General features: G+C 41.7%; 1 protein-coding gene across 50 annotated transcripts in view; it reads left to right on the top strand.

Moving 5' to 3' along the window:
* Positions 1-15,096, top strand: part of LOC126336387 (uncharacterized) — a 258,002-nt gene that overhangs the window by 202,651 nt on the left and 40,255 nt on the right. The window lies entirely within an intron of this gene.

Genomic DNA, 15,096 nt, shown 5'->3' with positions numbered 1-15,096 from the left:
GAGCGGAAAGACTTCCCTTAGGGGAAAAAAAGGACAGGTGTACACTCGCACACACACACACACACACACACACACACACACACACACACACACACACACACACACACACACACACATATCCATCCGCACATACACAGACACAAGCAGACATATTTAAAGGCAAAGAGTAAGGGCAAAGATGTCAGTCGAGGCGGAAGTACAGAGGCAAAGAAGTTGTTGAAAGACAGGTGAGGTATGAGCGGCGGCAACTTGAAATTAGCGGAGGTTGAGGCCTGGCGGATATCGAGAAGAGAGGATATACTGAAGGGCGAGTTCCCATCTCCGGAGTTCGGATAGGTTGGTGTTGGTGGGAAGTATCCAGATAACTCGGACGGTGTAACACTGTGCCAAGATGTGCTGGCCGTGCATCAAGGCATGTTTAGCCACAGGGTGATCCTCATTACCAACAAACACTGTCTGCCTGTGTCCATTCATGCGAATGGACAGTTTGTTGCTGGTCATTCCCACATAGAAAGCGTCACAGTGCAGGCAGGTCAGTTGGTAAATCACGTGGGTGCTTTCACACGTGGCTCTCCCTTTGATCGTGTACACCTTCCGGGTTACAGGACTGGAGTAGGTGGTGGTGGGAGGGTGCATAGGACAGGTTTTACACCGGGGGCGGTTGCAAGGGTAGGAGCTAGAGGGTAGGGAAGGTGGTTTGGGGATTTCATAGGGATGAACCAAGAGGTTACGAAGGTTAGGTGGACGGCGGAAAGACACTCTTGGTGGAGTGGGGAGGATTTCATGAAGGATGGATCTCATTTCGGGGCAGGATTTTAGGAAGTCGTATCCCTGCTGGAGAGCCACATTCAAGGTCTGATCCAGTCCCGGGAAGTATTCTGTCACAAGTGGGGCACTTTTGGGGTTCTTCTGTGAAGGGTTCTGGGTTTGAGGGGATGAGGAGGTGGCTCTGGTTATCTGCTTCTGTACCAGGTTGGGAGGGTAGTTGCGGGATGCGAAAGCTGTTTTCAGGTTGTTGGTGTAATGGTCGAGGGATTCAGGAATGGAGCAGATACGTTTGCCACGAAGGCCTAGGCTGTAGGGAAGGGACCGTTTGATATGGAATGGGTGGCAGCTGTCATAATGGAGGTACTGTTGCTTGTTGGTGGGTTTGATGTGGACGGATGTGTGTAGCTGGCCATTGGACAGATGGAGGTCAACATCTAGGAAAGTGGCATGGGATTTGGAGTAGGACCAGGTGTATCTGATGGAACCAAAGGAGTTGAGGTTGGAGAGGAAATTCTGGAGTTGTTCTTCACTGTGAGTCCAGATCATGAAGATGTCATCAATAAATCTGTACCTGCCACCCTACCTAAAACCTCTTTCCTCGTCACCTTAGCCAGCTTCATCCTGACCCACAACTTCTTCACTTTTGAAGGCCAGACATACCAACAATTAAAGGGAACAGCCATGGGTACCAGGATGGCCCCCTCGTATGCCAACCTATTTATGGGTTGCTTAGAGGAAACCTTCTTGGTTACCCAAGCCTGCCAACCCAAAGTTTGGTACAGATTTATTGATGACATCTTCATGATCTGGACTCACAGTGAAGAACAACTCCAGAATTTCCTCTCCAACCTCAACTCCTTTGGTTCCATCAGATACACCTGGTCCTACTCCAAATCCCATGCCACTTTCCTAGAACCTCCATCTGTCCAATGGCCAGCTACACACATCCGTCCACATCAAACCCACCAACAAGCAACAGTACCTCCATTATGACAGCTGCCACCCATTCCATATCAAACGGTCCCTTCCCTACAGCCTAGGCCTTCGTGGCAAACGAATCTGCTCCAGTCCTGAATCCCTCGACCATTACACCAACAACCTGAAAACAGCTTTCGCATCCCGCAACTACCCTCCTAACCTGGTACAGAAGCAGATAACCAGAGCCACTTCCTCATCCCCTCAAACCCAGAACCTCTCACAGAAGAACCCCAAAAGTGCCCCACTTGTTACAGAATACTTTCCGGGACTGGATCAGACCTTGAATGTGGCTCTCCAGCAGGGATACGACTTCCTAAAATCCTGCCCCGAAATGAGATCCATCCTTCATGAAATCCTCCCCACTCCACCAAGAGTGTCTTTCCGCTGTCCACCTAACCTTCGTAACCTCTTGGTTCATCCCTATGAAATCCCCAAACCACCTTCCCTACCCTCTGGCTCCTACCCTTGCAACCGCCCCCGGTGTAAAACCTGTCCCATGCACCCTCCCACCACCACCTACTCCAGTCCTGTAACCCGGAAGGTGTACACGATCAAAGGGAGAGCCACGTGTGAAAGCACCCACGTGATTTACCAACTGACCTGCCTGCACTGTGACGCTTTCTATGTGGGAATTGATTTCTTAAGATTAAGGAAATGTAAACGTACTGACAAACAGCACTGATCTGTAGACACGTCCTTTAGTATGGGTACATGGGAAGCAGAGTGGATGTAAAATATTTTTCTGTAGCGATTAGTTGGTCCACAAATGTTTACAGAGAGCCTTCAATCTTAATGAGCTCCAGGATGCCATCATTCATTTCCTTCACAGCATCATACTCTGTCAGACCCATGCGCCTCTTGTTAGAAATGTCATACACGCCACCCTCAGCCTCTGTGTGCTCACCACGTGTTCCACGGACCTGGAGGTTAAATTTTCCAGCAACTTCTTCCAGCTTTGACCTGTCAGCTGCAAGTTTTGGCAGCTTTATGTGGACAGAGGCACGAAGCGTTGTTCCCAGGTTGGTGGGGCAGAATGTGAGGAAACCCAGACGGTCATCATGTGAGAAAGGAATGCGCTTCTCAATTTCATTCACAGCATGTACAAGACGACGGTAAACCTGTCCCAAATCGCCACCAACAACTTCTTTGCCTCTGTACTTCCGCCTCGACTGACATCTCTGCCCTTACTCTTTGCCTTTAAATATGTCTGCTTGTGTCTGTGTATGTGCGGATGGATATGTGTGTGTATGTGTGTGCGAGTGTACACCTGTCCTTTTTTTTTTTCCCCCCCTTAAGGGAAGTCTTTCCGCTCCCGGGATTGGAATGACTCCTTACCCTCTCCCTTAAAACCCACATCCTTTCGTCTTTCCCTCTCCTTCCTGAAGAAGCAACCATCGGCTGCGAAAGCTAGCAATTCTGTGTGTGTGTTTGTGTGTTTTGTTAATGTGCCTGTCTGCCGGCGCTTTCCCGCTTGGTAAGTCTTGGAATCTTTGTTTTTAATATATTTTTCCCATGTGGAAGTTTCTTTCTATTGTTCTTGAACCACTTGTGGACTGTGCACTCCAAGTAAAATACAAGTTTGCCAAGTAGATCTTGTCATTTTACTTTTTGTGTCAGTGGCTGTGATCAAATCATTCCAGCCATTTCATAGGGTCCTGACCACTATCACCAGAAAACACTGATGTATACTTGATATGCAACTGACTTGCTGCTGTTTTGGAATTCATCTGTCTCCAGAATATTCGGATCTTAAGTAACAATATACTGTTTGTATTTCTGTTGCTGTTTGTGTAGGTGATGGCTTGTATGTTGCCCAATTGAAGTCATGGTGATGTTAATTTATTGATGTACCCAGCATTTCCACCAACCAATGTACTTCAAAACCACAAGCAAGCCCAAATCTCTGAAGGTAGGGTCGTAAGTGAAGTACAACACTTGGCACTGAAGGCACTTTTTTACTGACAACAGCATACAGCCAGAACAGAAATAAATCCGTGGACAGAGAGTGCAACTGTTTTGGACAGAGAGTGCAACTGTTTATACAAACATTAAATATTCCAGCACACGTATTAACACAAACATAAAGTATTCCAGAATACACGAACATTACAAACATAAGATATTTCAAAAACCTTCCAGAATTGTTAAATAATGAGTACCACATAATTGTTTATGGTCAGGTTTAAATTAGTGAACCTGATGACTACATTACATGGCATGCACCACAGCTTGTGGCATATGGTGCAGATGTCTGGTATCAATCCCAATCCTAAGGTTACAAAAGCAGTCACACACAAAGATGCCGGCTGCCTTCAAAGAATCTGTTAGTGGAACACAACAGTGTGGATGAAATCTCCATTACTGCTGCATTACATGACATTGCAACTGCATAGAGAGAAGATCCAGCACTGCCGAAAACCATAAAAGCCTTTAAGAAGGAACTGACAAAAGGAGGATTCCCATTAATTAATGGATCACTGTGTAAGAGGAACTGTGATCCAATGGTGGTTCATTATCCCAGATCATCTACAGTCAGCTATCCTGAGTTGGAGGAATCTTCTTAAAGAGGGCTGCTGTAATTGGGGAAGAAGAGACAGTGCACCAGCAGTGGAAAGAAGGAATACTATGCCCCATATACAAGAGGAGAGATCACTTAGAATGTGATAAATGTAGGGGGGATCACATTACTACCTGGGATATAAAGTATTTTCCAATACACCAGTTGACCATCTCTTCCCAATAATTTAGAGAGAGGCGGCAGCATATCAGTGTGGATTTATTCCAGGAAATTCAGCTGTAAATCAGATATATAATTGAAAGCAAATCTTGTTAAAGATGATCAAATTCAGGATTGGCACACATCACCTCTTTATAAACATTAAAGCTGCATATGATAATATAGATAGCTAATATATCATACCGTGGCAGAATCAGAAATCCCTGGAAGGACTAGTGAGGATGGCAATGGGCGAGACACCAAACAGCAACATCGACCTCAGAATGCCTTTATAAGACGTTGGCTGATGTGCTATTGATATATATTAATGTTGAACAGAGAGACTGGGATACAGCATTGCCTGTCATGACATTTGTATACAACATAGTGAAGCAAAATACTACAAGCTTCACATGTCCTTTGTACTCCACTAGTGGCCAAAACAACAATGGATACTCTGTTCGCTGTTCAACTGAACAATAATCAGGGTGACTAAGTGAAACACCTCATCACCTGGTTCAAGGAAGAAAGGCAGCTGGTTTGCTAATGGGCCCTAGACACCCAAGAGAAAGACTGAGGTCACTCTCACATGAAGCAGCAGCCAGTGAGGCATAACCCCCGAGATTAGGTATGGATTTTTACATCGGTGCTGAAAGTAGGACTATTAGATAAATGACTAAAGTGCTACTTTGGGCCACATTGTATCCTTCATCACCTGTCACTCATCACATATCAAGTTGAATATTATGGACCTTCACCAAGAAGACAAAGTGCAGAAATATCATGTATGTCCTCTGTACGAAGCCCTCAAGGAAACTGAAAACCCACTCGATGATCACAAAACGTCTGTGCAAGGGGCTGCCTTCAATGCTCATTATAGTGAAGTAGATGTAACAACACAACCTCTATTGGAGGATCTGCCAGTGCCACCATACAGAAGACCACTGAGTTTAGAATTAGTGTGCTATAGTCAGCTCCAAAGTGAGTCCTTCCCTGGAAAGGGAGAAATACAGCGAGCTGTGCTGAACGCAGTGTAGTGTAGTGTAGTGCTTAACTCACTGGCTGGCATGCTGCGAGTCATAAGTTCAGACCCGCATTTATTTGTTATTTAGTAATTATTAACTCTGGGAGTTTCTTAAAATATCTTGTTTGTATATTCTGGAATATTTGATGTTTGTATAAATATCTGCACTCTCCAGAGATCAGATTTTTGTGACAGTATGCGGCTCTCAGAAATATATGTGCTACGTGTTGTACTTCATTGACATACTGTGGTTTCGACGTGACATTGCATTACCATGGCTCCAGTTAGGCAATTTAAAAGCTGTTGCCTACATCGATAAAAACAGGAATACAAACAGTACATTGTTCCTAAGATCCATAATCTCAGGAGAGAAATGGATCCTGAAACAGCAGTAATTCAGCTGTGCATCAGGCATCCAACAGTGTTTTCCAGAGGTGTTGATGAAGACCTTGTGAAATGAAACTTCCTGGCAGATTAAAACTGTGTGCCCGACCAAGACTCGAACTCGGGACCTTTGCCTTTCGCGGGCAAGTGCTCTACCATCTGAGCTACTGAAGCATGACTCAGGCCCGGTCCTCACAGCTTTATTTCTGCCAGTATCTCGTCTCCTACCTTCCAAACTTCATGAAATGGCTAAAAAGAATTGTGCTGGGTCACCAAATACAACAACTGGAATAGCGTGATGTGAATCTTGCTTCCTATACTGGGATGCTGACTTGAGGAGAGTACACAAACCAGGTGCTGCAACTTGTGGTAATACTGTGATCACTATCCAACCTTGGAGACATGCTGTCCATCTGCAGACATGTACACGGACAGCAAAAATCTCCGAACAGCTTCCTGTTCTTAACCATTACTCTATTGAAGTGATGGGCAACAAAATACATTTTAGAACAAGATCCACTTCCCTCTAGTCTAGCTTCCTTCTTAGTTCGAAAAAGAAAATTCTGAGGATGTATATTGGACCTCGGCATTGTATGGTAGTGAATCATGGACAGTGGGAAAACCAGAACAGGAGAGAATCTAAGTGTTTGAGATGTTGCACTGCAGAAGAATGTTGAAATTTGGATGGAATGATAAGGTAAGAAATGAGAACGTTCTTCGCAGAATTAGCAGAGAAAGGAACAGATGGAAAACACTCACAAAAAGGAGGAGCAGGATGATCGGACAAGTGTTAAGACATAATCTCCATGGTACTGGAGGGAACTATAGGGGAAGACAGAGATTGGACTAAATCCAGCAAAAAATGAGGCTGGAGTGTGCAAGTGCTATTCAGAGATGAAACAATTGGCACAGGAGAGGAAAACGTGGTGGGGTGCATCTAACAAGTCAGAAGACTGATCACTCAAAAAAAAAAGAGCTGCAATCTTACTTCCTTGGTGACCTGAGCAGTAACTCCCACTGTAGAGACAACGATCCTTAATTAATGTCGTAATGAAAGCATAATAATAATCAAAGTTTTGAAGATAAGTGCACAGTTGCATTTCATCACTTACACTTTTTTTTTTTTTCTTTTTTTTTTTTTTTAATAAAAGTTAAGCTAAGAACTTACACAGTTAAGCAAAAACATTATGACTACTGCCTACCAAGATGTTGGATGCCGCCTGGTGGCATTGCGGGCATGTGACGCAGTCACAAAAGTTTGTAATCAGGGCAGGCACAGATGGAGGATCACACCAGCAAAGATAAGGGCTGCAAATGGGCAAATCCATTGAGATAAGCAACTTTGACGAAGGGCAATTTATTGTTATGTAGAGCTCGTGAACGAGTATCTCGAAAACAGCAAAACTTGTCAAATGTTCATATACTGCTGTTGTGAGCATCTGTGGAAGGAGATGGTACAGTGAAACCACAACTTGACGCAAAATGGTTGGATGTCCATGACTTCTCAAAATGTGGGGTTCATAGGCTATTCTGCTCTGTAAAGTAGGATAGATGGTGATCTGTGCCGAAAGAGCACAATGCTGGTGCACGCACAAGTATTTCGGAGTACACCATTCATTGCACATTATTGAACAGTAACTCTGCAGCAGACAATCCCTACATGTTTACATGTTGAGCAATGACATTGTCAGTTATAATTGCTGTGGGCACGGGACCATCGGGATTCAACAGTCAGTCAATGGAAACTTGTCATCTTTACAGGTGAATCACATTTTTGCTACACTAGGTCAGTTTTCATCTCCACAAATGCTGTCATCAAGGTGAATGTAGACTCGAAATGTGCACAGCACCTCGGTCACAGGCTGGTGGAAGCACTATTATGCTGTGGGAAACATTCTCCTGTGCTTGCATGGAACCTGTGGTAGTAAGTAATTGAAGACACGCTAACAGCTGCGAACCACCTGGATTCCTTCATGCTTGATGTCTTCCCCGAAGGTGATATCAGCTTTCAGCAATATAATTGTCCATGTCTCAGAGCCAGAACCATGCAACAGTGGTTGGAGGTGCATTATAGTGAACTCACATTGGTGTCTCGGCAACTAAATTTGCTTGATGTAATCCTTTGGAACCCATCTGGGCCACTATCAGGTGCCATCACTGTGTATGCTTATCAGCAGGCCATTGTTTTTGTAAATTACATGACCTGTGCGTGGACACTTGGTGCTCAAAGCATTAAGCAGGTGGTCATAATGTTTTGTTTCAACAGTGTATGTGTAAGCACATCAGACAAAATAGTAGTCATCCCCTTAAAAGAGCACACTGGTGACTAGGCAACACTTTAGATGGTGAAGAACTACTACCAGACTGTCCTGTAACACTCCACTTCTGACATACATTATGGCACCAGAGTGATGTGAATGTGCCTGTTGGTTGTAGGGAATCAGCACAATAAAATGGATTGATGTGACAGAACAATGTAAAAGAGCTGTAGTGTTTGGACATGGCTATGACTACTCCGTGAATGAAGTCGCATGATTTGCTGGTGTAACAATACAGATTGTCATGTAGCACAATGTAAAAACAGTGATGTAGGTTGAACCAATGAAATAAAAAAAAAATTGTACCAGCTGTGAGATTCGAACCTGGGTCACATGCTTACCACGCACTATCCGTTGTGCCACACTGTTACTACTGCTACCACAGCTGTGTGGTGTATCCTAGTACGTCTGCTCCACGAACTGAAATCTTATTGGAGAGGGAGATGTACACAGCTGTATGGACTACCCCAGGACATCTCGCTCCCTGAAATGGAATCTTTAACAGGGAGGGAGATGTACTGGGATAGTCCATACAGCTGTGGTAGCTGTATTGTCAGTGTGGCACAGCGGTAATGCATCTGCCCAGTGAGCAAGAAACCTGGGTTTGAATCCCAGCACGGGTACGAATTTTAATTCATTGCCTCAGTCTGCATTATTATCGTGGATAAATGTGTGACTCAATATGTCTCAGGAACATCAACTGTATATAATTAATATGTCACCTACATTTAGGTACAGGCAGGATTAAAGCCATTTCGGTCATTGCTAAGGTGCTATTCCAATATCAGAGAGCCTCAGAAATACTGATGTGAGTTTAGAACGGGAACAGCAGTGGGCTGAGACATGAATTGGAATATGCCTCGAGGAGAGGGGTTTATGCGGTAGTTGGAATGCCTGTATGGTGAATCAGATAGAGAATCTACCTAGTAAGCATGAGACCCAGGTTTGAATCCCGGCATTGGTACAAATTTTAATTCATTGCTTCAGCTTCATCATTATAATAGAGGAACGTGAGACTCTGTGTCAGGAACATCAACCATACATGGTAAATACAGGTCTTGTGATTTTAAAAGATAAAGACCAGAGATGAATGACATCCCATGTCAGTGACAGTTTCGAACTTGACAGGAATTGTTCCACCATCTCGACCAGTCTCCAGGTGAACTGAATGCAGTGGACATTTTGAGTCTGATACTTTGCTAGAGGTCATTACTCACAGTAGCACAGAATGTTGTGCTTCTTCAGTGGGACACTAGCTTACTGGAAGCGTTTAGTGTAGTCCAGTGTGTCAGAGTTTTGCCTCTTTTCAAGTTTCCAAAGGCATAATTTCAACAACAGTCCAATTAAGTGGTTAGTGGGCAGTGTATGAAATATATAGTTCAGGTCAGAGATGATTATGTGATGTTCAGGGATGTTTATCATACCATGACCTAAGTTCACTCATCCAGATTACTGTGAACATGATGTAGGATGCCTGTTTCATCATTCACGGTTTCTAAGCAGTGCTGTTTCTTCAAGCATTGCCCTTTTTAACCTTTGATTATGAGGATGCTGTGGATACTCTTGTTGTCCAAGATAACAGCAGGCTTGTGTATGACATTCTTGGTTTGACAAACACTCAGACACCTTATCACATTGCAACTGGTACACTATATTTCCCAGTGTTATTCCCATGTAAAGTATCTAGAACTATATGTAACAGTAGGTGAAACATGTCAATCAATAACCCCACAATATGGTAGGTATATACTATATAATCAACAGTGATTGACTGTAGCTAGATATGATACACCTGAGGAAACTAAGATGCTCTCTTCTTCAACAAATTAAACTCATTATTAAGACCAGAGAAAGACAAAGGTCCCAAGTTCAAGTCTCAGTCTGGCACACAGTTTTAATCTGCCAGGAAGTTTCATATCAGCGCACACTCTGCTGTAGAGTGAAAATTTCATTCTAAAAACCAGAGAACTTCGTACTACACAATATCATGGGTAATTTTGTTCACATAATAAGTTCTGTCGAGCAAACACAGGTGTAAAATAGTCAACCATATTCATTTATAATGATTCTGACAAGTACTTCCCTTCTTCTTCTCCGTCTTGTTTCTTTTTTATAATAATAATAATAATTATTATTATACATTAATACTAATAATAATAATTATTAGTATTAGTAGTAGTAATGTGTTTTGGACTTAGCATTTGTGGAAGGAATTGAAATGAGGGAAAATGATCTGTGGAAGGGATTGAAATGAGGGAAAATGAATTTGTGGAAGGGATTGAAATGAGGGAAATGGTAGTCCAGCAACGAGTCCATAAAATCGACTAGAAACTGAGAATGTATGAAGGATCAAATTGTTGGATGGGAAGTAATGGTGGCTATCTTGCACACAAAGGGAGAAGTATTTTTTAAAAAAATTAAATCAGGAGGTGAAACCCTTGCTGCAGAAATAATACGAGAGCCAAAAGAAAATCTGTTAGGAGCTGAAGGAATTACTGAATATGTAAGAGAAAATTGTTGGGAAAATGTATGAATTAAAATGACAATCAGAAACAAAACCAAGTTCCCACATGGTGGTGAGTGACTTTTTCACTGAAAGTGGACAGCTTGCTGCATAAGTATTGTGCCTTGAAAGAGAAATTGGGGAATAGCGCATAAGGACAAATTAGACAGGCCCTTTAGAAATTACACTGATGGAACAATTTCCTTAGTATGATGTATGACAGAGTAGTGTACACAGAATATGCTATTAGAATTGCAAGATGTATGGAAAGATTTGCTAACAAAATAGTAAGGTGTCATTGATAAATAAAAGGAAATCATAACACCACCTGCCACCGTGTAACATTCATTAACAAAACAATTTCATACTGCCTTCCCACATTCTTGAGTGAAAAAAAATTAAGACATACTTAATACCTGTAGAAAGAAGTGAACATGTGGGCATCAAAACTGCAGAAGATTGTAATAACTTCAGTGAATTAGTTTACATTTTCTTGTGTCACTGCTGTTTACCAGCAAAACAATGGATTGCGAAATTGGTGTTATTAAATCCAGTAAAATATTCATGTAGCAAATGTGTAAAATGAAATTAAGCTGAAAGTGAATGTGTGGATTACCTAGTGAAGGGCATAGAGTTAGTTGAGATGTTTATTTCATGATTGCCTGTAAAAGTAAATGAAAAACTAGGAGTTCTTCTATGTAGAGATTTTGAAAATATCAGTGTAATGCCTGATAAAACCGAATCAGTTGAGCATGAGAGAAGGAACTTTTGAGTGAAAAGAATGAGAATGAGGAAAAAGAGATTTGGAACCAGGGACTAGAGAAAGGTAGAGTATCATTTTTAGCATATCCACTTCTGGGACAGAATATGGGTGATGGCAGAATAACCTATGAGAAAAAAAAGATCGCCATAAAATGAGTCGGTATTAAGATTTGAGCCTGTCCATTACATCATCAAATTTGGAATGTGTGGGGGAGCATTTGAAAGGTATAGAAGTGTATTTAAAGTAATGGACATTTTGAATAAGACCTGGCTTAGTGAGGACTCTAAAGAAGGGTCAAACTGGTCTGAATAATCTTTACAGGACTGTAGTCTTAACAAAAATTAGATCTATCCTACAATTAAGAGGTAGTGACTCAGGAGCTACTGATGCCTGTCACGGAACATGGAGTGGTGAGAATGAAGATTGGTGACAGCAGCAGTGTGTCTCATTTCATAGCATCCACTTGCTAACTGAAATAGCTGTTTTATAGCAAAAATAAGTGAATAAAGAAACAAATATTGGATTTACATTCCAGCAAGGGGATATGGACAAAGTTTCTTTGTGGTTGTCTTTATGTGAATTTTCTGTGGGCTTGTTGAACACAAGTAGAGCAAAAATTGATTTCCAGCAGTGTAGTTTGATGATAATCCTCAATGAGAGAAGAGAAAACATGTAAAGGACAGACTGTGGAGTTGAGTGATACAGCGAGAGCAGTGAAATCTATTTTGGCACCTTCAGATGTGAGGGGCCATGAAATGGCTTGGCCTGCTCCCCTTCTTTTTCAGGGGGGGGGGGGGGGGAGATTTGTTTGAGAGAGAAGACTTTGGTCTGCTACTAGAGAATACATAACTGGTATTAATGTGAATTTATGGGTACCATGAACTCTTGTGCATCATACAATATCTTCCGAATTACTTAGTTTTCCAAAAGAAAAACCCATATGTTCTGCAAAATTATATTTATTTTGTCACAAACTGGCTTTTGACTTCTCAGGCCATCTTCAGGAGACAACTGCTAGAGTAACTAAAAAGGGTAAATAAAGTTTTTTATGTGGAGATACATATAACAAATTATGAGAAATAAAATGAATTTACTGTTCAATTTAGTATATGTAATGAAAACTTAATATCACAAGGGAGAAAATGGAAACTGAGTCTCAGCATTTAATACTAGGCTGCCATTTTGTGTCATGTGTTTGTTTATTTCTAATAGGGTCATCTTTCTACTGTTTTGATATAATGTAAAAGTTCACATTCTACAGCATATGGATAGTACTGTGCTAAAGGATGATCAACAAAGGTTGAATCTTTCTTCTTTAATCGCCAGCTTCACTCATGTTCACATAGCCAAATTGCCATAGCTCTGCCTGACTGGCCAATATACAATTTTTTACACTGCTTGCAAATAATTTGATGTATACCACTTTGTGACAGGGGTTGCATTTTGTATTTACTATTCATTAAAAATTTTGATGTGTTATGGATCTCATTTCAGGGCATGATTTCAGGAAAACTTGCCCTTAAATAGATCCATTCTCCCTGAGATTTTGCCCACCACACCAAGAATAGCTTTCCATTGCCTTCCCGATCTCTGCAATATCGTTGTCAGGTCCTATGCTCCTTCTGCACCCATCTCCCTACCCTATGACTCCCATCACTTGACCCTCTCAACTACAAGACTTGACCTATGTATGCTTCTACCACCACTTGTACCAGCCCTTTAACTGACAAAACATATACCATCGAAGGGAGAGCCACCTTTAAAACGACACGTCATATACCCACATCTTTTATGTAAACATTGTTCAGCCTTTTACATTGCCGTGGCTACCACCAAGTTACCAGTGTGGATGAATGGGCATAGACAGGGGGTGTATACCACACCCCACAATATCCTGCTGCAGATCATGCTCTATAACATGACAGTCCTGACCTTCATGCATGTTTCACCACACATGCCATCTGGATTCTTTCCCCAGATACTACAAGGTGTACAACTTTGCTTGAGCCATTTTCCCCAACATTTGAGGCTTTAATGAAACAAATTGGTTACACATGTATCATTCAAAGTATTTTCCATCACTGGCCACTACTTTCTCCCATCTTTTGGGCAGTTTATGAATCTCGCGCCGAAAAAATTGTTCGTCTTTTGAAGCGATCCACGAATCGATCCAATTTGTGACTTCTTCATGAGATCGGAAGTGTTGGTCAGCCAGCTCATCTGCCATTGGTCTAAAAGGTGATAGTCAGAGGGAGTAATGTCTGGAGAATATGATGGGTGCGGTTTCCAAGTACGTTTTGACCTCTTTTACAATGTGGGGTAAAGCATTGTGCTGAAAATCACTTTAGATTAGATTAGATTAATACTTGTTCCATAGATCATGAATTCGACACTTTGTAATGATGTGGAACGTGTCAGGTTAATAAAAGATGTCTGTACAAGATATTAAATTACACATAATATTGCATGACACTAATGTTTAAGTTGCTGTTCCCCCCCCCCCCCCCCCCCCCCTTAATTTATATCTAAAAATTCAGCCACTGAGCAGGAGTAGTTTTGTGGCAGCATAATTTACCCCTTTCTGTGCCAAAGTCAGATTTAACCCTGCATAGTGGAGATCATCCTTTCTCCTGGTGTTATAGCTATGCACACAGCTATTACTTCTGAACTGGATTGGATTGTTAACAAACAATTTCATAAGTGAATATATATATATACACTGTGAGGATTCCTAGATCCTTAAATTGATGTCTGCAGGATGACCGTGGGTGGGTTCCAGCAATTATTCTGATTACACGTTTATGAGCAATGAATACTTTTCTACTCGGCGATGAATTACCCCAGAATACGATGCCATACGAAAGCAGTGAATGAAAGTAGGCATAGTAAGCTAATTTACTGAGATTCTTATCACCAAAATTTGCTATAACTCTGATAGCATACGTAGCTGAACTCAGACATTTCAGCAGACCATCAATGTGTTACTTCCAGTTTAACCTCTCATCAATGGACACACCTAAAAATTTTGAAAATTCTACCTTAGCTACAGATTTCCGTTCAAAGTCTATATTTATTACTGGAGTTGTGCCATTTACTGTATATACTGTGTTTTATCAAAATTTAAAGAGAGTCCATTTGCTGAGAAGCACTTAATAATTTTGTGAAAAACATCATTTACAATTACATCACTTAGTTCTTGGTTTTTGGATGTTATTACTATACTTATATTATCAGCAAAAAGAACTAACTTTGCATCTTCATCAATGTGGAATGGCAAGTCATTAATGTATATCATGCCTCTTGCTGTGTTTTGCCCGTTTGTGTTTTGATGCTCTGCTCAAATGCATTAATTACATTCCATAACAAGCGCCTGAGGTTATTCACTTGGTTTTAACACCTCATAGTACATGGCGCTGAGCTTGATTTTGGAGCCGTGAATATTTGATTTGGCCATCGACATGGAAGCATGGCCAGGATATCCCCATGATTTTATGCATTTAGGATTATCGTAATGAACCCATTTTTCGCCCTGGTCACAATGCAATGCAGAAATCCCTTCCGTTTATGCCTCTGAAGCAACTGTTCACAAACACACAGACGCCGTTCAACATCTCTTGGTTTCAGCTCACACAGGATCAAAGT

Source organism: Schistocerca gregaria, chromosome 2, assembly GCF_023897955.1.
Source record: "Schistocerca gregaria isolate iqSchGreg1 chromosome 2, iqSchGreg1.2, whole genome shotgun sequence".
Lineage (NCBI taxonomy): Eukaryota > Metazoa > Arthropoda > Insecta > Orthoptera > Acrididae > Schistocerca > Schistocerca gregaria.
Note: the sequence above shows the minus strand (reverse complement) of the source record. Positions and strands in the feature narration are given on the sequence as shown.